The following is a 25,553-nucleotide window of genomic DNA, read 5'->3' as shown; positions in this document are numbered from 1 at the left end:
GTCACTTATTTATTACGTTATATACTCTACAGAGGCCAAAATCAAAGACCCCACATTTCAGCTTTCCACATCTGGATGAGTTTGAATTGCAGTGTGATAGCCATAGAGATAGCAGGGTGATTCAATTTGGGTATAATCACATAAGAGTGCCTGAATGCCAGGAGACAAAGCACTCCTCCCAGTGATATCAAGTGGTATTTGAATAGCATAATGGTGTTAGCAAGAGACGCACTGTGGTAAAGGTATAACGTGTGAAATCAGAGCTGGTATATGAAAAAAGGGGTGGTGGTGTAGCGATATACTTTGAGGACAGTGCTGCATTTATTGAGAACAGAAAGAATGAGAGGAAAGTGTTTATGTTCACCTGCATGCAGCTTTTTCATGTAATTCCCAAATGTATTTAGAATCTTTAACAAAGCAGTTCATTTACATTCATGACAGACGACATATTAAAGTCAAGTGGCAGTAGAGAGATTAAGACATATTCATATGTATGAGAAAGAGACCTAGGAGAGTACATTTAAATGTGCAAATCAGAAGGAGGCAAGTGTGTGTCCTAACATTAAGCACCTTAACCTGAAGAAGCTCAGGACTCCTGTGGTGACTGAGTCACTCCAGACGTTGAAGTTGATACAAACCACAGCTGTCTGCCAGTTGCTACATTACCTCATACTGTATAGGAAAAATAAACTAAAAACTTCCATGTATTCATCAAGTCCACACGAAGCAAACTCTTTTTGAAGGTGCATTCGGTACTGGTTCTATCAGCATTTATCATACTGTCACTTCCCGAGAACAGGCGACCTTTTCAAAGTACCGTAAGTGTTCAGGGTGCAATTAAAATACAGACTGTTAAAGCTGTAAAGTTCTTTGGCTGTCATGCACGTCAGGCTGCGTTTCAGACAACAAAAAAATGTAACGTCTGAAGTGACGGTAAACAACAGGCGAGTTAGAAAGTCTACAAACATCTCGAGTAACCATTTTTTATTTTTCAAGATAAAATAAGTTTTGTTTTATGTTTCTTTGGGACTGGGTCCTGTCAAAACACAGATGACTTACACTATGTATTGTCCCTGAATGCCTCACAACTCTGATCACATACAGTTTGTACTGTCCCTCAACACACAGTGTGTGCGCAAACACCCGCACAAAAAGGCAAGTAATAAGTCCTCTTGCAAAAAGAAAGGATTCCAGGATAATGTATTGCATTGGAGAGTGGTAATATGAAGGAAACTACACCTCATGAGGGGTGTTCTGGCGGATACAACTGCAACAACAGACAAAGGACATTCAGAACTATTACACCACTAAAATAGACATGGAGTAAATATACACTGTAGTAAGGTGAGCTGCAGTGAAATGAAACACAAGCCTTTCATCTACTCAAAAGATGATATCTTCTCAAGTTGCTGCATTAAGAAAACAAAACAAAAAAGGACATGTTAATTTGACAGTGACAGCCGCTTGGTGTCAGAGAGAAGAAATGAGCAAAGTAAACTTCTGTCCTCTCAATCACCAACCATGACTCACTCTGGAGCTTGTTTAAATGTCATGTAGACCAAAGGAAGACAGAGAAACGCAGAAAAACAAGAAGAATAGGAAAGAAAAAGTTATTCAAAGCTTTGTATAGTTTTGCTGCTTGATCAGGACATGTGAGAGAAACTTAGCAGCTCACGCATTTGTTCTAACTGAGGTGACCTAATTTATTCAGGGTCAGAACTGTCAATATTAATATTTTAGTTTGAACAAAGAGCATCATAAAAAGCATCACGTAAAGTTAGCAAGATAAATGTCACTGCTAATTAACTCTGATTTCATAAAGGGTACATGGCTAATGCGCTCTGTAAAAACAGGTGACAGTCAATAGATTATGTGTGAGGTGGGTGAATCCATTAACATCATGCTTTCACTGTAGGTGTTTTGTCCAACAGTCACGTCACATCAATTTCAGGAAAATCTGCCAGTCTACTGTAACTTTCAAGGGGAGTATTAGAATTATAAGAGTTGTGAAAAATGTTTGTTTGTTTGTGTGTTGTGAAAATGTCTTTCACTGTCATGAAGGTCTCAGGCAGAGACGAGCAATAATCAGGACTGAAATTAGATGATAAACAAAAAAAACAAAAACAAAAAACAAACCATATCCTATCATATGCAGCAAAATGGGGAAAATGGTTAGAATGATCAGCAGACAAATTTGATTTTTCAATAGTTTCAAACATATGAAGCTGTGGTTTGTGTCTTCTGTGTTCTGGAGGAAAGCACTATATTTTATTTGTAGGAGGACAGAGTGTAAGCCTGACAGTGTTGGGCAATGTGGCAACTGATACTGTGAGATTTTGGTAATCAGTAAACTACCTGGTTCTTTCTTATATGGTGGTGATACTGGTTATGACATATCACAAGCTTTTTAATCATTCATAAACCACCATCTTAATTGGGATCTTTCATTCCAATTTTGAAATGCACTGTAGAGTACAGTCACTCTAAATAAAAATAGCCAGTGAAGCAAAGCTATATATTAGTCTGTATAATTGTTTTGGTTTTCTGATGTGAAGAACGCAAACATAAAATAATACAAACTTTAGATTAAACTCCCGCAACGCTTAACAAGAAAAGTGGTTAAGGTAATGAACTGATTCACATAAAACCAAAGATTGTGGATACTTTAACCTACAGTAATACATTTTATTTCAGGCACTAGATGGTCTAGTGAAGGGCTCACTTGCTGCTCTTTAGTCCCGCTCTAGTGGACCTGGCTTTGGCTTTGACAGAAAGTATGGATAGGAAGAAAAATGTTCTGTGGACTTCTAGGTTGGCGACGATGTTCTATAACATAGTTTGGTAGCTATCCACAGAAGAGGCCCCTGACATCGTTTGCCACTTGTGTAAAATGTGATGACTTTCACACAAAGACCTGATCCAGGTTTGGAAGAGCTCTATAGGCTGTAGAATTTGCACTTCACTATGGACCAACAAGGACCGGGCACCCAGCTGGAGTTTCTGTCCATATTGAGAAGGCCCAGCAGCAGTGTCCTATAACAGGCACAGCATATGCCATAACAAAACAAAACCCAATATTAACAAAAAGGCTGCTTTCGGTAAACTGTGATAGATTTCAGTCACTACAGATCATGACACCACATCCTGTCCCATTTTTACTAGATTTCTCAGGAAATGTGTAAATTGTAATTGTTAAAGCTTTAAGACTGATCACAATCTGAAATGGCTGGATAGCTTACTACTGCATAATCAGTGAGTACAGGACATACTGCTTTTGAATCAATGTATTAAAGCACCTTAACTCTTGTTTTAATAGATATTGTACAAAACACTATAAGACACTTTCTAGGACACTGTCATGTTAATGACAAAGGAAAGGTGTCATTGACAACCTAGTTCAACAAGTTCACTTATTCAACATGTTAGGAATGGAAGCAAAAGTCTCAAAAGGAAATCTTTGCCTACCTATAGTGAAGATAAAAAGACCTCAATTTACAAAGATATCCTTAAGGCTCAGGAGAAGCACATCATAAGGAAACTGTGGCAATGTGTACAGAACTCTAGCTATACCAGGACTGCTTAAACCAGACAGTAGAATTCATTATCAGCGTGACTCAACATCCACCTCTTCCAGAGTGAATGGGATTTTGACTTGTTAGATGAGCAAGTTTTAAAGGTCTCTGTCAGACAAAGTCAATGACATTATGTCAGAGATGACACTGTGTGGGTTACAGTCTAGGTCAAGTGAATAAGAGTTTTCAGCAGCACACAAATGGTTGTGGTGACAACAACTGGACAGAGAGACAACTTTCATGCATGTTCTTACTGCACACCAGCACAATAGTGAATCATGATATCATAGTGTGTGTAGGATTTCAATTTATCATTGCCTCTAAAGCTGTGACAGTTTAACAGCTGTACAGGCTGCATTTATTCTTGCAGAAATTGTGAAGGAGTAATGGGAGTTTTCCCATCCGGTCTACATACATCTTCTCAGTGGACAATAGATTCTACGATAGTTGTGCCTTTTCACCAGCATCTTAAGGCATCTGGGAGCATCTGGTAAGAGTGTGAGGAGTGCATCTCTACTCGACATGACGTGATGAGCGCTGACATTGTTTGCAGTCAAGTGCGAAATGCAGGGGGTAAGGGTCAGCGCTTTCAAGTCCGAGGCCATGACACTGCCAGGAAACAGCTGCACTGCTCCCTTCATGTTGGCAGTAATCTGCTGCTGCATGTGGAGGGGTTCAAGTGTCACGATCATGCCTATTGCACCACTCACTGTGGAGGCGTTTTGGTTCAACCCAATTGGGAAGAGACCACAGTTGAACATAATGGGGGAATTATATTTCCAATGTAGCAGGGGAAATAGTCCAAGGAAGAGCTTGAAGATATATGCACAGGTTGTACATTAGCTTGCTGCCACAGCTACCCAGGCGAGTGCAGGAAAATGGATGTTTAAGTGCTACTAAAGTAAAGTTGATTACGCTTTTGATTTCAATCTACCTGAATAGTGTAATCACAGCATTTTATGATCTATCACATAACATTTTTTCAAAGCCATTTCAAAAAAGTGAAAGGAAATGAGAAATGTGCAACCTGATGCCAACAAAACAGATCTGCAACTAGACACGCTACCTGACCTGGAAGGAGTGCAAGCAAAAAGAAAATTTCCCTGCGGGGATCAATGAAGTAAATCTATTTAAATTTAGCTGAGAAAGATTGGCCATTTTGATAAATAACAGTGAGGACAGTAGTGGTAGTCATTTCCCCAGTGACAGCAGTACTGCTGGGACCCAGTGCGTGTGATGAGCTGAGTCAGTTCACAGCAGGTCAGATGGAGCAGAGGGAGAGATGACACATCACCTTCCCATCTTGCAGGCCCACACCTCCTGTCAAGACCACATTAACCACTGAGCCATTCCTCAGTCGCACAACAGCTTCAGTGATATGGACAATGGGATTCAGATGTCCTACTCAAAAAACATTTTGAAACGTAAAATAATCAATTTAAGTTGAGCACATGAGGTGAACAAATTGACTTCCTATTAGTTATAACTTTGAAAAGGTGTTACATGTTCCAAACGGCAAACAAAGTAGCTGAGGGTACATCACTTTATATCTTCATCTGTTCTTGTGTTCCAGGCAGGTCTGATGCTGGAAGAGAGCAGCAGGACACTGCTACTGCAGCTGACTAAGTGACATGGCTTATGTAACTGGCAAAAGTTCCAAATGCACTTGCAAGTGCTTGTGTACTGTATGTTAATACAATACACCAGCTAATACAAAAAAGATCCCAAACACAAACTGCTTCAAACACAACTGTTTGCTTGAAAACGTAAAACTTCCAAGTGCTTGAAAACTACTAGTGAAATATGTCCCTCCTCTAACACTGTCTTCAGTGTTCAGGCCTCCAAGTCTTCAGGGAACAACAGATGAGGCATTCTTTCCTCTAACAAAGATCACTTCCCAAAACCTTTTATTAATTATTATTACTCGCAATTTAGTGCTTTGATTTCCACTTGCTCTACTGGCAATTTGTTCATGTCTAATAATACCCTTAGTAGTTTATCCCACATGCATTCTAACCTGAATATGTTCTGAAAATATTCCACGTCAATGTCATTTTGAAAGTGCAACATTCCCAGCAAAATTAATTGAACTGAAGATTACATCTCATTGTCAAATGTGGTCAGGGACTCTTGTTACGTCATATGCTGTATGGCTTGTCTCAGTCCTCTGAGGCAAAAAGAAAAGCAAAAAACAAAACAAAGCAAAATAAATAAATGAATCAAACAAAAAGAACAACAAAAACAAAACAAAAAAAACAAAAAAATGGCCAATGAAGTTTCAGCCCTTGATCTACTGAATTTGTTCATTTATATGTTTGAAAAGAAATGGCAACTAACAAGTTCAGGCAAGCTCACCTGTAAGTCGCTTAAAAGTTGGATAAAAGCATCTGCCAAATAACTAAATGTAAATGTCAATGTAAGCAAACTCACAACAAAGTTGTGGACACTCAAACATGATCAAATCAAGCAGATGTGATCAAATCAGTGTCGGATTCAGGAAATTTTAAACAGGTTGTTAATAGACAGTGAATTTTAGCATTAGATTACATGCCTGTTTGTGGGTATGCAATGAATGTGTGTGTGTGTGTGTGTGTGTGTGTGTGTGTGTGTGTGTGTGTGTGTGTGTGTGTGTGTGTCTTTACACAGATTTGTAATTTAGTCATTTTACCTTAGGTAGGAGGCGGAAAACTGAAATCTAGATGGCTCTAACCAAACGCAGAATAAATAGAATGCTTTGCAGTCCGTACAGACATGGCTTACCTTATCAAAAAGAAAAAAATATTTTCTTTAAAATAAGTTGAAAATGGAAATTTGAGTTTTTTTCTCTGACTTTCCATAAAGTACTAATGTTGGACATTCTCCTAGAGGCACTGTGGCTTGATAACATGCGTGCATTTTAACTCCAGTTGATTCTTCTTGTTTTTCTTTGTCTTCCAGGGTCGACTGTGACACATTTGTGTATATTTAAGCTGTTCTACTTGTGCAACTTTGTAAAAAAGGCCAAATATATCGATGCTTAATTGGCCTTGAAGTGCTGGTGGATACATTGAAAAAAACAAGTAAGTCACAGTAACCTGTGGTCTGATAGATGCAGTCGAGCAGCTATTCTTATCCTGAGCAGCCGGCTACCTATTACAGTGCTCTCCTCTGCTCTAATCAACTGCTGCCCTCATTTCCAGCCACCTGCAGGGTGAGTTACACCAGTTGGTGACTGAGAGAGGATTGGAGTGGGCAAGAGAGCCACAAACCATTAGTCTGGAGACAGAGCTTAGGGAGCACTGCTCTCTCTGACTCTGTGTGACCGCGTGCACCTATGTACTTCTAGTCAAGGAATCTACTCCAAGTCAAATTTAAGTTTTACTAAAATCTTTTCATTATCACTTAAAGTCCTGATATCCGAGGGCACATCTTACAGAAGCTTTCATCTCACATAAATAATAAAGTTCCTCACAGAGATTAATCAGCTCAAGAGATAGAATTGGCAATCATTAAAAAGTCTAGTGAATAGGTTAAATGTCATGTTGTCAGTGATGTAGTAATAAGTGTTGGTCATTTGATTTTACATCTCAGAAATCATATGTCACTCACAGCCACATCCTACTAGAAATTGCTGCAGCAGGGAGAGTAATGAGTCACTAGGATTGATCAGGACCTCAAACAAACCCACAAAGACAAATTATGGTCAATTGTGCTGTAGGGCATGAAGAAACCTGCTTAATGCGTCTTTAACAATTAAAGTAAAGCAACAGCCTATTTCCAGACTAACAGTGTATGATATATTATGAATTTAATAAATCTATAGGATTACTATAACCCTGTGTACGTAAGGAAAAATCTAATCTTTGGAGACATACAGATGGGATCTAAAATCTGACCACATTGAAAATCTGTGATAGAGGGAGATAAGAGTTTTTGCTCTTCAAAACTGTAGTGGGCCTTGTGAATATGCCAGAACACAGGGCGTCTACTGTGGAAGAAGAAAGCAGATGAAGCTGAATGTGACTTTTGTGTGCTAAAGTCTGCGCCTTTATGTGGTTTTTGGTCTTTAAAAATAAGTTGGTGATCTAATTACCAGTGCGCTTGGAAAGTGGCAGAAAAGAAGCGGTTGGATCAAGGTTTTCAGATTTTCAGTAAAGAAAAACTAAGTAGGAACTGAGTCAAAGTGCCTTAGGTCAAAGTCTTTTTCTAGCTGTCTAGATTGACTAAGACTGTCTTTCTTCTAACAGGACACAGAGCATGTTAGAACTAAGTTAGAATACATAGCACACAATATACTTCATAGGGACTGGATCAGTTTTATCCAAAGCATGATCAGTCAGGCTAGTAGTGACCATGCCATCAGAGAGAGCAGCAGAAGTGCTGTCTAAAGGTTGATGTCTATTGACGTCTTGGAGGATGAGTGGCCCTCTGTGGCTTTGGGGTTCCTGGGTTTCACCTCTCAATAAAGGTTTCTGCTTTTGTAATGAAAACTACTTCCGTTTTCTATCCGTGTAAACTGAATATCTTTTTGTTTTACTTTAAGTTTCAATTAAATATAAACATTTATTAAAATAATGAAAAACTATGGGTTCCATCCCTAGATACTGGGCAAAATAAAATAATCACAACCACAGTGAAAGTGAGGAGAGAAAAAGAGAGGAGGTTTGGAGTTTCAGGATTAATTTTAGAATGTGGAACATTGGACCGATGAGGACAATGACACACAAACAGTGCCCTACTTGGTTTGGATGTAATATGTTGACTACATTTCAGATATAAATGATATATCTGAACACCAGGGATTGACCACACATTGCAAACACAAACATATTCATGTTGTTTGAAGCACACAGAGGATGTCTGTCAAGTCAGTGCTCCAGTAAAGTAAATGTTTGATTCCTCATAGGCGTCATTCTAAAGTGAGGTAAAGTTTCTCCGTTACCCAGACACAGATACACATACATACACACACTACATAACTCACGACTGCAGAAGCAGGAGAGCAGCAACACCCACCAGAGTGCCTCTCTTCATTACCAAGTTTGTACAGACTACATTAGTTTCTTATAATAACTCAGCAGGAGCGCTGAGGGGTTTTTCAAGACATATTTATAACAGAATCAATGAATCTATATTTACACCCGAGCTGGATGGAACAAATTACCTCTGTTTGTGCGTGTTCAAATGTGTGTATACCTGGGTGCATTTAATTTTTTTATTATGATTGTGCATCTGTGCTTGTGTGCTCACATGTGTGTTTCCCCTGTCTCCTCATTAGCGCTCCCACTCAGAGTGTCAACAGCTCAGCATGCGTCATGACCTAAGGAAAAAGACCTGGCCAGTAGCCAGTAAGTTGTTTTATGTGTGCATTTACTTGCCAACATTCAAGTTTCAGCTGATATTAAAGCCAGATCCTATTATAAATTAATGGGTCGGTTATATTTGGGGTATTTTTTTACTCTTACACAAATATGGAAATAAGTTGCTCAGCCTTACGTACAGGATCTGCTTAATGGACCGAATCTGAAATCAATAAAAGGTGTGAGTTTCTTAAACAAGGTACATGCATTACAATTACAGGATGATGAATCCATGTAGTACACTATCTGCAGTGCAACATAGGAAGATGCTGAAATGTGAACACACCGGAACAATTAAAAGGACTTAAGATTGTAGGGTACTGGGCATGGACTGGTGAGGGTCAGGGTTTGTTTGTGGGGACTGTCATGCTACAGCCCACCCTGTGTTTTCCATGGTGGCTGCTGGTGGTTTTCAGTGGGGCTCACTTGCTGTGGACCCCTGAAATCGGTTGAGTGGCTCCTCGGGCCTGACTGTGAGCATTGTCTAGCTGCTGGATCTGGGAACCATTTACTGTAGTTAGCAGGTGCTGAGGTGGTTTGGATATGGGACTTAGTAGCTGTGGGTGCTATGCAAGTTTATGTGTATAGGAGGGGCGCAGAGGGGATTGGTTTCCATCTCCAAGGCATACATCATGAGGGTTTCTCTGTATGAGTTCTGGCCTGGAGGGCTTCGGTGCTCATGTCTACTTTACTTATTTATTATATTTTGTTCTTATGTAGAGCCACAAATATGAACCAACAAACCATGTTTACTGTTAATGTTAGTATACAGTACACGTTAATTTGTTTGTTGCCAGTCTGCCTTGTGTCTGTTTTATGCACCTCACATATGGTGGATGGGGAAATCAGAATTCATGTAATAATATCACAACTCTGACACTGTGTTTGAATTTAGAAAAGTGTCAACATGTTCAGTTTTTTAAATTGTTTTAAATAAGTGTTGATTTATCTATATGCTTATTTTCTGCTGAGAAGCAAAAGGGTTCAACATTACATAAGATGGTGTGAAATAATCATATGTATATCTACAGATAAAATAACATGGTAGTGCTATTAACATTACTTTGTTTGTCTGTGCATTAATTATTTTGATTGACAAATAGGTGTCAAAGGGCGAAATCATTATCATTTCTGTATACACATTTGTTATTTTGGCCGCAACTACTGGTGTCCTGAGATATGTTGATCATATACAAGTTTCCATGGAGCAGAGGTTGTCATTGATACACTTAGTTCAGATTTAAGACAAAGAAAAAAACAAACAGGTCTACTGTGTTTGGACTCTTGCTTTATGCTCCTGAAGACCTCTACACCGTAGTTTTAATATTCATAGCTACTGAAAGACAGGGTGTCAGTCAAGTTACCAGCTACATGTTTAAATGTTCTAATAAAGAGACTAAAATTTACCTATACACAGTTGCAAGAAAAGGGTTATGCTTTTGGAATTTTATGTTTTTCTCCATTCATTTGTCATAAAATGTGATCTGCTCTACAACTAAGTCAAGATTATTAACAAATATAATGTGTCTAAAATAATAACACAAAAATTCCACAAAAATCTTTCATGTAGTTGAGAACAACCATAAAATAGTGCTATTGGAACAATTCTGTGAACCCCCTGACTAATTAGAGTCAGAGCTACTTTGACTGACAAAAAACACTCAAACTATTTGAGTTTGCTCTTCAGATGAAATGGTTATGTGAGCCATGCCTTGCCAAAAGGGGCTTTCAGATGATCTACAATCAAGAATTGTTGATTTACATAAAGTTGAAAAGGGTTACAAAGTGATATCAAAGACTTTAGAAATTCACCGGTCTATAGTTAGATAAACAATCTACAAATGGAGACACTGTGACTGTAGCTACTCTACCAAGAAGTTGGCGGCCAGTCAAAATGACCCCAAGAGCACAACAAACACTCATTAATGAGGTAAAGAAACAACCCCGAGTGACAGCCAAAGATTTAAAGGCATCATTGGAACTGGCTAATATCTGTGCTCATGAGTCTACAGTAGGTAAAACATTGATCAAGCAGGGTGTCTATGGCAGGATAACACGAAGGAAGCTGCTGCTGACTAAAAAGAACATTGCTGCACAACTGAAGTTTGCAAAAGCACACATTGACACTCCCCAGCAGTATTGACAAAATGTTGTGTGGACTGACGAAACTAAGATTGAACTATTTGGAAAGAACACACAGCACTACATCTGACATCTAGATCTGGCTGCATATAATCACGAAAACATCATCCCAATCTTAAAGTATGGTTTGATTTGTTAATACTCTTGACTTATGCACACATAAAACCATGAAATTTCAAAACGTTGAAACTTTTCCTTGCCACTGTATATGGTCATAATAGCATTGCCAAAACCACAAATCTAACAAGAGGACATTTGAACAAAACTGCACATGTAAACATGCAGGCTTTCTCAGAACAGTGTACTTTTTTCTCCTATTGTTACATTTTTTACATAACTTTAATTTTTCACACCTCATTTTCCTCCCACTAAAATAGCATCATTCCTTGTGGTAGACTCACAAAAAAGCAACATAATACTTTGAACAAATCTGATTACAGTGGGGAAGACGAAGCTTTTCGCCGAGTGCTCAATAAGTGTGATATTAGGCATGTGCTGTAAAGCCCTCAGCAAGACCATAATAACTACTTTGTGCGTGTGTGTGTGTGTGACAAAGTGGGGGTGGGGGGTGAGGGGTTAAATAACACCTCTATTTGTGGTGCCCTTGTGCCTGCTTAGTGAGTAATGTACGAGTGTGTATGTGTATATGTGAAAGAGATGTAAGCATGTGGATGTCAGGTAAGCCCTCATTGCTGTGATTAATGAACTAGCTATGTGTGTTGCGATTCCCACCCTCAGGGCATAGGACCCAATTGAACATGCATGAAAATGACCTTCCTCCAGTGGGTTTCTATGTGCTTGTGTGTGTTGTTGATGTTCTTCAGGCCTAAACACACCTCCATCCTCCACATCTTCCTACTCCTCTTTCCCACAGGCCTAGCCACACTGGGAAATGGACATTAGAGTGTATTTTTGCCCTGCTTCATTTCCTGGAAACTCAGGGAGCAATTTTTTCAATAAAAAGTAGCCCCCTCCTAATCAAATGTAATAGCCTTTTCGGATGTAGCCATGATGTGTTAACAATGAGTGAGAGAGCATCTCCCTCAATTGAAAGGAGTAATGGTTGCACAAGAGACACCATTCATATTGCATTCAACATAATGACATTGAGCAATAAGCTCAAATTGGCTTTACTGGATTTAACTCTGTGTTATGTCAGTAAAAGAAAAGACAAGGTAGCTTAAAAGCATTCAGGAAATTCCTGACATCACTCGAGACGACATGCACAGTTTCCCATACATGTATTTGTGTGGTTAAGTTGCATTTACAAGAAATCTCATTAATATGGACATTATCAAGCTTGTGGAAAGCTTTTTTTTTTCCTTTTAAATCACTCAGATCTAATGTTTCTTTGTTTGATATTTCTAACATCACTGCATTGTGGAAACTTTCCTTCACCTCATAACAGACAGCAAGCTACAAACAGTAACACAAAAAATAATAACACAAAAAAAAACATTAAAAAAACATATCAACAGAACCTAAGTGTTGGGTGAATTTGTGCTTTTCGAGCTGTGACTAATGTGAAAGTGTATATGCAAATTAAATATCATGGAGAATTAAATGTTAAGGCAGCACACTACAGCTTATTCTTACTTTGTGACTGGTGCAAGTGTTTGGTGCACATGATAAATGTAACGCCAGGTAAATGAGAAAAAGCTGAGAACTAATGTGTTAAAGTCTCAAAAACACAATGGAATTAGCTTAAAAGTAGAAATATTTCTAAATCTACTTTATTATTGTATACTTGTGTTACTTGTGTAGGGAGAAGTATAGCAATAAGAAATGCTATCTACCACACCATGTATAGCTTAAGCTAATTTACAATACCTATCCCTATATGGGCCTTAAAATGCATACAAATCAACAATGCAATTTCTATTTGAATGCAATGAAACAGCTAACACTAACAAATTTGTCACCAACCAAAAGCAAACCAAAATGATATTGCTGAGCTTTTAGATAAACTAGGAAGCTTTCATAGCTTACGCTGTTGTGGTATCCACTTTTTTTTTTTTTTTTTTAAATCTGCTCCTGCCAAACTGCTCTTAACAAAGAGTCATGGTTTGTAGTCAGTTATAAATAACATGATTATTTAATATACTATTAGTAGGGATGTTGCTAGAACCAATACGTGGCAATGTGATGATTACTGAAGTTAGCGATTGCACCTCAATAGCTGTCATATGCAATTCCTTCTTCACCAAAAAGCTCAGCTCAATTTACAAGTACAGTCAGAAAATAATGCTAAGAGGAAGAATGTTACTGCTAATAACAACATTTGGGATGGTGCAGGTGCAGCAACAGGTCCGCATGACTACCGGGACTAAAAAAAAAAACATCCAGGTAAAAGTCCAAAAGTGGTGTATGGAGATATTTTGTGTTTGAGATATGCGTGCAGTGTGGTTTTCTTTGAGCTGTGCCTAATAATAGACAGATTCTGCCAGGCTGTCTATATTTTGCCATGTTCTCAAAATTGAGTATTGTAGAACATTGTGGAATTTCAGTGGTACTGGTACCAATTACCAAAAGTCTGGTACCCTACCTAAAACCAACTAACTTGCCAACTAAAAAGCCTGCAAGCTGGGAGAGCTCCCTAGATCAAACAGTGCTAGCACGTTCTTGCCTGGGAAAATCCCTCAGAAGAGTCAGTAAGTCGTTTGCCAAATGGGCGTGCAAGTTATCAAGGTTCTAACACCATCTATGTTTAGGTCAAGTGTTTGGTTTTTGCCTAAAGCAAGACACAAACATAAACCTCTTAAGGTGACAGCATTATCTTATGAGATAAAAGATTCAAATTGAGTATATTAGAAAGAAAGAACAAAAGAAATAGTCATCATCAAGTTGTCTAGGAAGTGTGAGAGTGTGTTTATACAGGTCTTTATAACGTTTTATGGGAATTTTTGTACCATCATTGTACCAGACATTTAGACTAGTCCCCGCAACTTCAAAGGGCTGTTAGGGGGTTTCCACTTGGTTTTTGGGTTAAGGTTAGAATCAGATAAGGGTGTTAGCTATTTAGTTTCGATGGGTGAGGTAATGCATTATGTTAATGAGTGTCCTTACAAAGATAGAAGTACTAATGCTTGTAATTGTGGTCCTACAGCACAAAAAATAGTTTTAGCACTGAAAATAAAATAGGTTGGGACAGATCAGCGCTAAGTACAAGGAAAAGATGGAAATGAGAAGGAGGAAGTGGAATAAAAAAGATCATCATTATCTCATCATCGTCATGTTTCCAGCATCCCCAAGGAGAAAGCTGATAGTTCACTAGGATGAGGTGATGCACTTAACTGGTAGGAGAAAGGAGTAGGAAAGAGTTGGAGAGGATAAACAGTATTAGATAACAAAGATTTCATGAGACAGCAATGTCCAGTGATTGTGTTACTACTCTCAAAGTATTATGAACGCTACATGTTTTAATCAAATACATTTGAAAATAGCAGAAAACCAATGTCAAATAATAATAATCTGGACGGCACAAAAGTACCTTTTGTATAGTCATTAGGAAAAAAACATTAGCAAAAGATTCTTACAGGCAAACATTAAACAGAAACCCAATATCCACTGAAGATCAAATATCTAATACAAAGAACAAGTAATGGCATGTTTCCATCACTTTAACATCTAATGACATATTATGCTACTGAATGAAGCCCGCAGTTTAAACAACCACATGGCTGGTGAATTATTAAGTGTTTATATACCGACTAGTCTCCCGATTATTGCTCTTACATGCCTATATCATATGCTGGTTACTGAACTAATTAATCAAACCAAACCAAAAGGACTAAAATAGGATCTTTTAGTCAAATCACCCACCCCTGTGTAAATGTACTTTACACAAGTATGAAGCAATAGTAGAATAAACAGTATATGAGCAAGCCTGTGAATGTCTGTTTACACGCAGACTGGACAAGCATTAGTGTTTCACTGAAAGGCCACTACATCACAACTTTACAAGTACAACCAACATCTGTCCTGTGTAACTAAAGATAAGAACAGCTATACAGTAATTCAAAAATGTGTATCTACATCTAAAGAAAGTGCTATTTTCCCAGCATCCCCTCTGCAGAGAGAATGTCACTACACTATATCCCTTAGAAACTCCTAGACAAATTAGATGTATGAAGTTCCCATTATGGGCAATGAGATGATAATTCCCTATCAGCTCTTGAATCTGTGTACCTCAACAATCTTCGAGTTTACATGCACTTAAGTAACCAGGTTACCATCAGTTTTCTTGAGTAAGCAGATTTCTAAACTGGAGGAGAAAGAAGCAGACTTCTCTGTCTCTATACAGTTTCTGTGATCTGTGAATCATGCTTCCAAAATCAGCTCAAGGTAGAGGAGGTATCAGATTATTCATCTACTACACATATACACACATTCTCAGTTCCTTTAGTGCATAAAACTTGTTCCCCCGTTACCCAAGAAACCTGGTTTCTCTGAGTAACCTGGTTACTTAAGATCATGTAAGTTCATGACCTCAGACCTCGCTGGGAAAAAGCCAAAATAGAATTTCTCCGTGTGGATCAATATTGTATCACACAACACCAAGGACACTCGGGCTCACAGAACTTGGTTTAAACAAGACTCTAAATCTTTCTTACATTCTCCTACTGTGACAAGGCTGCTGGCTTTCATTTTGTGCTGATCTGAAAACTGACACATTCTATTCTATTTTTTAGGAACATTGCTACTACTTTTATTGAGAGACTGAGCATTGAGTGAGGTGAGTAAGTTGATCAGTGCTGATCATTGCTTTAGTGCTCTGACAATAATGCTGTGACCTTGTCATCAGGGAGAACAGGGAAGCTGTAGAGAGGATTTGAGAGGATTAGTCTGATCAGATGAGAGAAGCTGACGTTGAAGGTCTTCTGGAAACCTCAGTTTTCCCCTGAAGAAAAGCACCGTCTCTGCTTGTCTGAAGTTACAAGGTCATGCCACCACTGGGACAGAACAGGAAGAAGAAATTGAGACCTGGTGTCAAACTTCACCCCAAATAGGATCTTCTTCTAGTAACAAAATGTTTTAGATCAATTCCATAACATGCGGCTAGTGTGTTCCTAATGGTGGGACTGCTTAATATAGAGGTAAGCTTATCATGTTGACAGCTAGAACCTCTATCTGTCTTCATTAAGCTGGCTGTGCTTGTGGATTGGCTGTGATAAATGGCTTCCTCTGTTCTCTTTTACCATCTCGTTCCCTTTGTACCTCTTCTTTTTTTCCTACACTCCTTTTTCTATTGCCTTACAGCTTTTCTGTTCCCATTCATTTGTGTGCTTACAGTCCCACTGCTTCTATGATTATCCTTTCAAGGTGCCTACACATGTGTTGTGACAACTCAGAGATTATTTTCAGGGGTCTTCTGCTTGCTTTACTGACAGATGGAGTAAATGTGAGTCAGTCAGCCCAATATGCTCAGCCCAGTACCATGTGTTGAGGTATACATTACAAATCCAACAAATGGTTGCAGGGCCATGCTGTCTGGCGTGAGTGAAATTTCACACATGTATTTGGTGTTGATACATTTGAACAACCTAGGCAGATACTGGGGAAAGTCTACAGTTCTTTCCTTCTAAAACCTCATGTTGCTTTTAAACTGTGGTTCTAAGATAGGGCTAGTGGATGAGCCTAAACACATTATCGTAATATATTGTTCATAAAGCCTATAGCTTCAAAAACAATCACTGGACAGAAGGACACTGTAGTATTTTTTCTTCCATCATTGCAAATAAATTAACATGAGTGGTAAGCACATGTTCTTGATGCATTCTTTTATTTTTGCTGTGACTCCTCCTTGCTAGAATAACTGCAGCTGTCTGTGAGCAAGCAGACTGCACCTGAATTTTAAATATTAATTAAAAACAAATGCATTCTTACCCACCGCTATCGCTTTCCAGCTTTATCAATCACACTTTGTGTGCTTAATTTCAGTTTTTGCATTTTCCCCTTCTTATTTTTTTTTAACTTGGGTATAAAGGCCCCACTTTGCATACTGAGAACAGCGTGCACTATTTTGCTTATTTGAAAATAAGGTAAATAAGGTCTTTTGTGTTATTGTAGGCTTCCACTGAGCAGGGATGACCTGATTAACTATTTTGGCCTAAGACAAGAAATGAGAAAAATGAAAGTTTTAAAGAAAGAACAAAAAAACAAATGTTTATGTTTAAGTACGCCATGTGTCAACTTATTTAGTGGTTCACAAGCAAACCAAGTTACACTCATTACAATCTTAGTTTAATCTTGATGTGATGCACTGAGATCCAAACACATGCAATCTTAGACTAATGCATTATATTGTCCTAAAAAAGCTCAGGGAACAACAACAAGAATAAAATGGAGGTAAGATGAGACATTTAATAAGATGAGGGTACAAAGAGAAAAGGGGAAAATAGGCAAAGAGAGAAAGGAGAAGAGATGGAGAGATTTAGTGTGAACAAGGCCTAAAAGAAAATCAAGCGAGTAAAGGAAAGAAGGGAGGGTGGAGTAGTGGAGTACAGAGGAGATGTATAATGATGAATTGTCCACAGCCTGTGGCAGTCTTCAAACCCTTCTAATCCTGCAAGGATTGTCCCTTCTTTTTAATGATGCAGAGGAGCAAGAAAGAAGAAAGAAACGCTGTCACACTCTGCATAGTTGGGCTTTTTGGTTGTGGAAGAACTTCCCTAATTCTCTTATCTTCAGACAAACTGTAGTACAGTTTGGAGACTTGTGTGTATGTTTTCAAGAGGGTGACATTTCTTTACTTGACAACAGGCATTATAGGGAAGGTAACAAAGATATTGTCCAGGAAAAGAAAAATCTGTGCATCAACATGAATAAACTGCAGACGCACAGGCTTAGATCAGCTACAGCAGGGCAGGCTGAAAATCAAGGCCATGCATGACAGCATTACATAAAGAACAAAAAACTGACAGGAAGCTTTTCACTGCTGTATTTCATGGAGTCCAGTGAGTCAGAGCCTATTCACTGTCACTGGAGTTCATTTGCAATGGTCTTTCTTTCACCCTTAATGAAAAACCTGCATGTACAATATACTTTCCTTGTTACAACAAAACTTTGACGTAATGTATTCAGCTGACAAAGGAAGGAATCTAAATGAGGTAAAAAATTCGGAGCATCTTCTTTGTAAAATGTTAATATTATAAAACCACAAACCATTTAATCAACACCAAAAGAATAAATAAAATAATGTATCAGAGGATCATTGCTAATTCAAGTCCTCAGATTCTCATTAACAGTGAAATGAAGGTCTTTGTTTTCTTACCAAAAGCATTTGAGTATGTTGAAATATTCAAAATGTAATGACGTAAACCACAAACGGCCAATTCAGTTAGCTATTTTTGTGTTCCAGCAGGCAGTACCTTTAAAAGCCTCTCTCCTTTACCACTCTTTTAAGGTCAAGTCCTTTACCATGCCCTCCTGGCCTGCCAGTACACTATGCCTGTCAATAAATGAATGGAGGAAAGCTCTAGCGAGCAACTCCTTCTGCAACAACAATGATGACAACAGCAAAGTATCTGAGTAGAAACATATAGAAATATTATGAGAGCACACAAAAAGTATAAAGGTTGTGTTCAAATTCATTTGAATAAATTAGGGGATCGTTTAAATTTGTTGGAAGTCAACAATAGCTTCAACAATAGTATAAATATTAGCAATTGTTCTTTCCAAAAGTAGGCAGATTAGGAGAACACCTGTAAAAGTCACCAGGTTTCACTTTAATTCACATATATCATATTAAAATAAAAAAGGACCAGCAAAAAAATATACATTTATTTCAGTGTAGTGTTGTTGACATGAAATATGCAGAAATAATGTCAGCACAAGCACATGCAGATACCCTGAATTCAACATTTCCCACAAAGTCTTAATTACCCTTCCAACAAAGGTAATGAAATCTGCTCCACATCTTCTTTGGATCATCCTAACAAGCAGTGGCCATTTGCCAGTGAAAAAAGTGTACTTTTGCATTATGTGTAGGCAGACAAAATGAGCCCATTAAAAAGCTGACACTGGTCAGGTCACTGATACAGATATCCCACAATGCCTTAAGACACACAGAAACTGCAAGAGGAGAGCAGGCCATTAGTGAGAGAGAAACAGGGAATGGGAGCTATTAGCTGAAGACTGAAGGGGTAAAGGGGGGCACTAATGATCTATACAGACAGCTGTCCTTCTACTTAGTGCATTGTGAGAGGTGAAGGTCCCAGCATGCAGAGGCACTAGAGCCCACTGACAGTGGCAGATAATCTGGAGTGAAGGATGCTGGGAGGCAGCTGACTGAGCAGCTACATCTTGTGACAAATATTGTGACATTAAGGCTTTCTACTCTGCACCAATGAAAGGGGGGCATGAAGACTGATATCACAATCTGCTGAGTGCATAATTGGAAAAACTCACTCGTTAACTGAAGTCACTTTCAGGAAAAAAAAAAAATTAATAATTATTATTATTAGGTGGTGAAACATCCTTTAACTGTTAGAAGGACGAGGCTTCTGCCAATTTGCTTTATCAACCAAAACTGTTTACAGCAATAAAACAACATTTACAATCTCACTGACAAACAGCTCATTACTTTTAATTTATCAGTCACACTGTTGAGGGCTTAAGCTACATCCTTACCACATCTTGTTAAAGAAAACTGTGAACAAAACCCCACTTTCAATGCTGTATGTGTTCAGTTCACTGAGAGGAAACGTCTTTAATTATTTTTATCTATGTCACAGGTACTTGTAAGCCAGTGGAACCTCAGTAAGGATGGTCATCTCTATTATCAGTTGCTCTGCTAGTAATGGACAGTTGCTGCAAAAAGCAGCAGTTTGTATTAAACTATTGCAGATTTCACGAGGTACACTAGCCTTGCAAGTATTGTTCAAAATAGATATGAACATTTTTAATTCCTTTTAATTATTATCTTAAGCAGACTGCATTTGTCTATTCTTGTGACTGATCACATCCATTTTGCAGAACACCAGGTAAGATTCTGTCCAGGCCCCAGGTTCAGTCATTTCTGGCACCACTCAGCGCCACACAGCATCCTTTCCAGGAGAGACTGAAAATAAGTTGCCTCATCCCCATATTTATTCTACATTATATCTGCATATACCAGTTTTTGCTTTTAATAATAAGTCTCACATGAAAGCTGTGCCAAATGTACTATGTGTGACTGGGGAAAAAATCCATTGGCTATTCCTCCTGGGACAATTTTGAGAGACACTTGAACTCACAGAGTGCGCACAGAGCAGAAGAGTTTTTGAATTTAATATTAGAGCTACAGCTGGCTGGGTAGAGCTGTGTTAATAATAAAGAACAGTCATTTGTAGACCATAGGCTCTGAATATGTCAGTATGTTGAAGAAATACCGGCAAGGCAGACAGTGAAGTGACTCAGATGACTTGCAAAGACAGAAAAATGTCTTCAGGGATGGGCGGTTTTTGTCATAGCTGTGCTCCCCCACAGTTTAAATTCAGAAAGTCCTGTGCTGATTGCATCCGCCTCCAATTTGCTCCATTGTCCTTGAACACACCAATACACCAGTGCCCACACTCTGCTCAACTGGAAGCTTCTTGGATTGGCTCACACATGCAGTCACAGTGACACATTTTTACACATCTATAAAATAAAAAAAGAAATAAAAAGAGGACTGTGTATCTATAATCTCTGTCCGCTGAATCACATCCGGGCCTCCTGCATTGTCCTCTCCTGCTTTGGAAGTGGCACACCAATAAATGCACACACATAACAAGATCTTTAACACATACACACACAGAGCCAATATGTAATACTAATAATAGTCACATGAGCCATAAGTCCTTGAGCACAGCAGACTCTGGAACTTAATAAGCCCAGTCAGAGAAAGAACCTGGAGGTAACCAATAAATCAATATACAACAAAAACTATTTCCAGAATCCTCTTAGTATCTTCAAACATTCAGATAAATAAATGACCATGATCCATTTCTCACATAATACACACTTCAGCAAAGATGACATTGGCAACTTTAACACTTGGTCATGGTGTTCTAGTTCCTGCATGGCACACACATGGAAACATAATGTGTCTGGTGCTGGTCTCATTACATGTCTTGCTGAATTCAGTCATACCTGTTTTAGAGTGAAGTATGGAAGTATATCCACAATTTAGGACACAAATCATAAAACAGTAACATCATTAGAATTTAGATTTTACTACACTGGATTTTCTCAAAAGCAAGGTGGAGCTGTTAATGGGACCCTGCTGCTTTATGTTACTGCAAAGCGAACTCTATCTTCTTCTCTTCTGCAAAAGAGGATGGAGAAACTCAGCTTTACCTGAACAAAGCCCACAGATAATGAAAACACATGACATTTATAAACAAGGGTAGATTAATTCATCATCAGGGCAATGATCAATGAAACATTACCGCTTCACTTTCATATGGATCCACTTGCCGCAAACCTGAGGCCACTTTGGGTCCCAACACAGTACAAAGTGCTACCACATTTGGTAAAAACAGTAACACTTCTGCATCAGTTTGTCATCACCATAATCTTAAGTTAATCTCCATGTAACAATCACCACAAGATGGCATGAGGTCTCCAAACTGTCGTTTAGTGGGATATTTACGAGGTGATTAGCAGCAGTGAGAGCCAACTGATCAATAAGCTTCCTCTCTCTGTGACCTGTTGCCTTCCTCATCAGAATATTGTTTATGGATGTATTGATACAGTGTGCCCATAAGTCAGTGGGATAATGGTTTTTCTCTGTGGCTCCTGTTGGACTGAGTGCATGACGACAGGAAAGGGAAGATCATTAAGACAATTTCCGCAACATGTTATTCACTCTGCAGCTTCCCGCAGACACTGGTTTTCAACTGATTTGGGAGCTGTGAGAGGTCCTCGAAGGAAGTAGTGTGTAGTGGGTGGAGTGGTGCTGGTTACTGAATGTTTAGAGGAATTGCTAATGTTCTATAACTGCTAAAGTCAGGAAATGAAACAGGGAAGATAGTTTTTTCTTCTTTTTCCGTGTATGTTTTGGTTTTATTTGGTGACATTTTGTGCAGCTCACTCCTACACTGAGCTGAAATGCTTTGTCAGCACACATTCACACACCAGATGTGACCAAACCACATCCTCTTACTGCTCGCCACACACGTTCATCTGCACATCATTTGAGTTGTTGCAGTTTTCCCTTGCATAATATTTCCAATGATTTATCTCTACATCAACCAGGCATTGACAGTTCTTCTCCTACTGAGAACGGTTACATCTCCTAACTAGGTAAAAGAGCAACCTGAGTTAAATTACTGCATTCCTCCAAGAGTCTTTTCTCGTTTCTACAGTATGAGCCAAAAAAAAGAACTGTGTTACAGTTCTTATAATCTTACAATTATTACAGCAGGATACTATACAAGTGCTCCTTCTAATCCACGCAGTACTGCGTGAAGCCTGCTGTCTGTGAATAGTGGCACCAGCATCATACACTCTACTAGAAGGGGATTGCCTCATGTTACATGGGTTCATCACTGCTGGGAATTCTGTCAGCAGAGATAGTGAAAAAATTAACTTCCTTGGCAAAGGGAGAAATCACGGTGCTGCTAATTAATGTGTTATCTTTTGTCACTCTTGCACTGCCTTGGCCTCATTAAACACTTGGCCTACAAAATATCTCTCTTTAGTATTCAAGGCTGCTGGAAATGGTCTAATAACACTACTAAAATACTGTCAAATAAAGCATCTGTATAGACCCTCTGTAATATGGATATGCCATAGAAGAAAACATGCAGATTTAACTAAAGTCCCTAATTGATAATGGCTTTGTTTCATAAGGTGTCCTACTAACTAAAATGTTATAAAAGATATAAATTACACCCATGTATTTTCTTTGCTGTAAACAGGTATATTGTTGTCAGTGATAAATATGCCCTCTATTGCTTAATGTAGAGACATCTGGAATTGACGTTATGGCAACTGGACTTCCAGATGTAGGGACATCTGCATTTGGAGCTCACTCAAAATCTATGAAAATACCTAATATGTCTTTTCAATGAAATATTATTAATGTGATTTGATTGAAAATATATTGAATTTATTTGTATTTGTTTTTATTTTAGGCACAGGATCTTAAAGCTACTCAAAATCATCATCACTCTGCTTAGTCTGTTTCTTCTACAGTTATTTTTTATTTCAACATTTTAGTTGTAAACTCTGCTGTCTAAAAAATTTTTTATTACATGCCATTATTTCCAAATATATATCTGAACTCATTGAAAACCATCGACTCACTAGTGTATGTGCCTAACTTCCTGAGCCATTACATCTAGGCTGCTACGAACCTAAATACTAGATAAACAATATATATTTTTAAAAACCTACCTTACCTTAACACAAAAAGTAAGTCACGTGACATACTGTTGAAAAAAGCCATGTTCCTAGTATGGATTTTATTGGTATCTGCAAAGCAGCTTCTGCAAAGCAGCCAGGAATTACAAGTTTCATTCAGATCTGTATGTACACCACTCATTACGCTCTTCCGTGTGCAGGTGTTTACAATAAACAAGAAGTTCCAAAATTCACTAATTAAAGAGAAATTATTAATATTTTCTGACTGATGTGATTGACAATTCTTGCTCAGACACTTCTAAAAGTGAATATATCTCCACTGCACTGCTGCCAGAGCTGTTCTGTGAGTCTGACTTGACATTAGGCATCATCAGCACCTCCTCACAATAACTCTAATAAGTTCTGGAACATATTTCTACTAAAATACATACGAAATCTTTAAATAAAAAGAAGGTCAAATCAGTTATTGATTGACAGGCCCTGTCCCTAGCAACAACTGATTGAGTGATTACTAGCAAAAGCATATGGCCAGATAAGTAACCATGTACTCCACCTGATGACTGAAAGTGAGGTCCAGCTTAAGCCCAGCTCACTCATTTATATGAACAGCTGCTCTCAGTTTGCCAAATTTTTCATTGAACTTAGTCATCTGTACTACAAATACACTGCCCACCCAAAGTAAAAGTCACAACCTGGATTTAAAAAAGCAAATAGGTAAGAGCCTTCCATTGGATAATTACTGCATGGAAATATCAGAGTGTGTGACTTTTTTTGGACGGGAAGTTTACATTCTCTTGTTGAACTGAACAAAAAAGCACATAGTATGATCTGACTTCTTAATCCTGTTGCTGGCATCTGTAACTGTTGACACATTTGTCAATATCAGTGTCACTGACTCATATTCATCATGTCACTATTGACAAAATACTGAAATATGTTGCCATGGCCTTTTAGTGTCATGACCGTAATAAAAATGTTGCATTACCCACATGTCAAAAAGTGTATTTCATCATTATTGACTACACACTGAAATCCTTCACTGGTACCCATCCTTTGCTGTGCACCCTGGTGTTTCCAGAGCAAACCTTGAAGTTATAATTAGCCCAGTGTTTGTGCTGCAGCTCACCGATACATTATCTAGAGAAAGTTACCTGAGTGGAGAGCAGGGGCTCAGAGGCTGCAACCACTCAAGATACAGGGAGAGAGGCAAAAATGACTATTAAACTGAGCAGAGGTGTGCTGTTAAGATGTTTGGCAGCTGCAACATGTTCAGCAAGTAAGTGTGATGTGCAGCCTTTGAAAAAGGCCATTTGATAAGACAAGCTTTTCATCCCAATACCAAACATGTAGCAAGGCAAGCAGGGAGAATTTCAACTTACACTCCCAAACATAACAAAGGACTAAGAGGGAAAGAGAGAAAGAGGGTGACACGCAGAGAGAAAATGAAAGAGAACAAGTAAGGCTTAAAAGAGAATAACAGAGAAGGCATGTTGAGATGGAGAAACTCACAGAGAAACTGAAATCTAAGTCAGGTATCTCAATAACTGGAAGTTTCTTCATATGTCTGTATGAAACAAAAGCGGTGTTCAGTTGAATCCAGTCTGGGCTGTAAAATATAACAGTACAGGACATGACATAAAATCACAGACAGCGGAGAGAAGAAGCCCAAAAACAAAGATGATCATGATGGTGAGGAGTATACAGTACATAGTACAGAGACTGAAGAAGCATCAGATAAAATAAGGAAGTAGAAATTTTAAGTGAAGAAAAAAAAACAAAACAAAACAAAGAAAAAACAACTCAAACACAAATCTGTGTAAACTTGAGTGGACGTGTGATGGCTGGGAGATGTTGGCCACCACAGCTAACACATGTTTCTGGTTCCAGGCTGCTGACCAGCATGTTTCCACATGCCACACACACTGAGGACATAAGTCAGTGCGCGCGCACGCACGAACTGATGAAACTGATGAACATCCATAGTTGGAGGCTTCCTCAGTGTTAACACTAAAAGACTATACATTTATTATATATTATTAGATGATCTTAAATGAACCGGTCTCCCCTCTGGTTTGTGGTGGTAACGTTTTACTATTTTTACTACAAAAAAAAAAAAAAAAATATATATATATATATATATATATATATATATATATATATATATATATAT

The 25,553-nt window shown here is 38.4% G+C and overlaps 1 protein-coding gene across 6 annotated transcripts in view; it reads right to left on the bottom strand.

The window, feature by feature from the left end:
* rptor (regulatory associated protein of MTOR, complex 1) overlaps window positions 1–25,553 on the bottom strand; it is a 151,109-nt gene that overhangs the window by 101,629 nt on the left and 23,927 nt on the right. The gene's annotated exons all lie outside the window — the stretch shown is intronic.

Source organism: Anabas testudineus, chromosome 1 (assembly GCF_900324465.2).
Source record: "Anabas testudineus chromosome 1, fAnaTes1.2, whole genome shotgun sequence".
Taxonomy (NCBI): domain Eukaryota; kingdom Metazoa; phylum Chordata; class Actinopteri; order Anabantiformes; family Anabantidae; genus Anabas; species Anabas testudineus.
Note: the sequence above shows the minus strand (reverse complement) of the source record. Positions and strands in the feature narration are given on the sequence as shown.